Raw genomic sequence first — 2,500 nt, 5'->3', positions numbered from 1 at the left:
GCTGCAAGTGCTGTTTTTGCTGTTCTGTCTTTGAAAGCACACAGAAAGAGCTTTGCTGAAGAAAGGAACGTATGCTGAACGGGTGCCGTCCTTTCTCATCCTCGTTAGTATAGTGGACAGTATCTCCGCCTGTCACGCGGAAGACCGGGGTTCGATTCCCCGACGGGGAGGCGGCATTTCCTTTTCGTCTTGATAAGCCCGTGGACAACCAAAAGAGACTAAAGTAGGCCCCAGTGAGAATTGAACTCACGACCCCTAGTTTACAAGACCAGTGCTCTAACCCCTGAGCTATGGAGCCCATCCAGAAGGGAAGCAAATAACAATCTGGATACCTGGGAAGGAAAAAAAACTGATGTAAAAGTCTGGACTGTAGCCGAGATCTATTGAGCCCATAGTCGCCAGCCTTAGAAGCAGTGGCGAGCATTTAAATCATACCCCCTGGTTTAGAAGGCTGGTGGTCTCGACATGGACATCTCGACAGGCAGTTCATCTTCTCATCCTTGCCTAGAGCCGAGATCATTGGGTCTGTAGGCTGCAAAGACTAAAGTAGGCTCCAGTGAGAATTGAACTCACGACCCCTGGTTTACTAGACCAGTGCTCTAACCACTGAGCTATGGAGCCTGTAGCAGAGGGAACAAGTAACAATCTGGAGACTTGGGAGAAAAAAAAGAAGCTACTCGTTGACAAAAGCCGTGCGTCCGGCTCCTGGCTGTCCTAGTGGATTTTGCTGGCTTTCAGATTGACTTGTGCGACAGCTTGCTTCCAGTGAAGAAAAGCAGCCGATGCATTGGCCGGGAATCGAACCCGGGCCTCCCGCGTGGCAGGCGAGAATTCTACCACTGAACCACCAATGCTTCGTGTAACCAGTCTCAGACCTTCCTGACTGAGGTGGTGGGAATCGAAGGCAAAGGCCCCTTTACGGAGGTGAGTTGGTTTCCAAAACTTGTTCTTTGGTAAGTAAAGACAAAGTGCTAAAGCTGTTGTTTGTACAAGAAACAACAGCGTAAAGACAAAGTGCTAAAGCTGTTGTTTGTACAAGAAGCAAACAACAGCTTTAACCATCACTCCAGCTGAGTGCTAGCACATCATTGGTCTATCAGGATTAGCAGAGAGCTTTCACACCTCGTTCCTCCAATGACTGCACGTTGAGTTTGCTGATGTCACAGCTGGGATTCAGACAAAGAGCTTTTGAACTTCTGGAAAAGGAGGGGACCAGTAGAACTGATCCAGTCCTCTGGACGAGTGGAGGCTCCCAGCAAGACTGCAAAAATAGCAGGAATGCAAGAAGGGTGGAGGCAGATGGACTCCTGGGGGCCTTTCTGCAAATGTGCTCTCTCATCTGTAAGTTTGACTTGAAAGCTTCAATGAGCATGACTGTGATCTTTCTGACTTGGTGTACTGAATTGGTTTGGCTTGGCAAGCTTGTGTTAGTGAGTCAGTTGGGCCATACGGCATGAAGCAAAGGCTGCTTGTGGAAGCTTGAGTTTGTGCTTACCTTCCTGCAGGTAGTGGGGGTTGTGTTTTGTGCCATTTGTATGCCTTCCTTCCTTCTCCCCATGCATGTGTGTTGCTGCAAGTGCTAGTTGTGCAGGTGTGTACTTTGCTGCAAGTGCTGTTTTTGCTGTTCTGTCTTTGAAAGCACACAGAAAGAGCTTTGCTGAAGAAAGGAACGTATGCTGAAGGGTGGAGGCAGATGGACTCCTGGGGGCCTTTCTGCAAATGAGCTCTCTCATCTGTAAGTTTGACTTGAAAGCTTCAATGAGCATGACTGTGATCTTTCTGACTTGGTGTACTGAATTGGTTTGGCTTGGCAAGCTTGTGTTAGTGTGTCAGTTGGGCCATACGGCATGAAGCAAAGGCTGCTTGTGGAAGCTTGAGTTTGTGCTTACCTTCCTGCAGGTAGTGGGGGTTGTGTTTTGTGCCATTTGTATGCCTTCCTTCCTTCTCCCCATGCATGTGTGTTGCTGCAAGTGCTAGTTGTGCAGGTGTGTACTTTGCTGCAAGTGCTGTTTTTGCTGTTCTGTCTTTGAAAGCACACAGAAAGAGCTTTGCTGAAGAAAGGAACGTATGCTGAACGGGTGCCGTCCTTTCTCATCCTCGTTAGTATAGTGGACAGTATCTCCGCCTGTCATGCGGAAGACCGGGGTTCGATTCCCCGACGGGGAGGTGGCATTTCCTTTTCGTCTTGCTAAGCCAGTGGACAACCAAAAGAGACTAAAGTAGGCCCCAGTGAGAATTGAACTCACGACCCCTGGTTTACAAGACCAGTGCTCTAACCCCTGAGCTATGGAGCCCATCCAGAAGGGAAGCAAATAACAATCTGGATACCTGGGAAGGAAAAAAAACTGATGTAAAAGTCTGGACTGTAGCCGAGATCTATTGAGCCCATAGTCGCCAGCCTTAGAAGCAGTGGCGAGCATTTAAATCATACCCCCTGGTTTAGAAGGCTGGTGGTCTCGACAGTCAGGAGTTTAAGGAGTTCATCTTCTCATCCTTGCCT

At 48.7% G+C, this 2,500-nt stretch overlaps 6 non-coding genes across 6 annotated transcripts; 2 read left to right on the top strand and 4 right to left on the bottom strand.

Annotated features, from left to right (window-relative positions):
- The first annotated feature begins 98 nt into the window (after nucleotides 1-98).
- On the top strand, nucleotides 99-170 carry trnad-guc (transfer RNA aspartic acid (anticodon GUC)). The gene has a single exon. It is a non-coding gene; the product is annotated as a tRNA-Asp (tRNA).
- A 55-nt stretch (nucleotides 171-225) lies between these two features.
- Nucleotides 226-298, bottom strand: trnat-ugu (transfer RNA threonine (anticodon UGU)). The gene has a single exon. It is a non-coding gene; the product is annotated as a tRNA-Thr (tRNA).
- Nucleotides 299-548: 250 nt separating this feature from the next.
- trnat-agu (transfer RNA threonine (anticodon AGU)) lies at nucleotides 549-621 on the bottom strand. Its single transcript has one exon. It is a non-coding gene; the product is annotated as a tRNA-Thr (tRNA).
- A 162-nt stretch (nucleotides 622-783) lies between these two features.
- Nucleotides 784-854, bottom strand: trnag-gcc (transfer RNA glycine (anticodon GCC)). The gene has a single exon. It is a non-coding gene; the product is annotated as a tRNA-Gly (tRNA).
- Nucleotides 855-2,094: 1,240 nt separating this feature from the next.
- Nucleotides 2,095-2,166, top strand: trnad-guc (transfer RNA aspartic acid (anticodon GUC)). Its single transcript has one exon. It is a non-coding gene; the product is annotated as a tRNA-Asp (tRNA).
- Nucleotides 2,167-2,221: 55 nt separating this feature from the next.
- Nucleotides 2,222-2,294, bottom strand: trnat-ugu (transfer RNA threonine (anticodon UGU)). The gene has a single exon. It is a non-coding gene; the product is annotated as a tRNA-Thr (tRNA).
- Nucleotides 2,295-2,500: the final 206 nt, after the last annotated feature.

The sequence above is a fragment of the Trichomycterus rosablanca genome, chromosome 22 (genome assembly GCF_030014385.1).
Source record: "Trichomycterus rosablanca isolate fTriRos1 chromosome 22, fTriRos1.hap1, whole genome shotgun sequence".
Taxonomy (NCBI): Eukaryota; Metazoa; Chordata; class Actinopteri; order Siluriformes; family Trichomycteridae; genus Trichomycterus; species Trichomycterus rosablanca.
The sequence above is the reverse complement of the archived record's forward strand: the minus strand, read 5'-3'. Positions and strand labels throughout refer to the sequence as shown.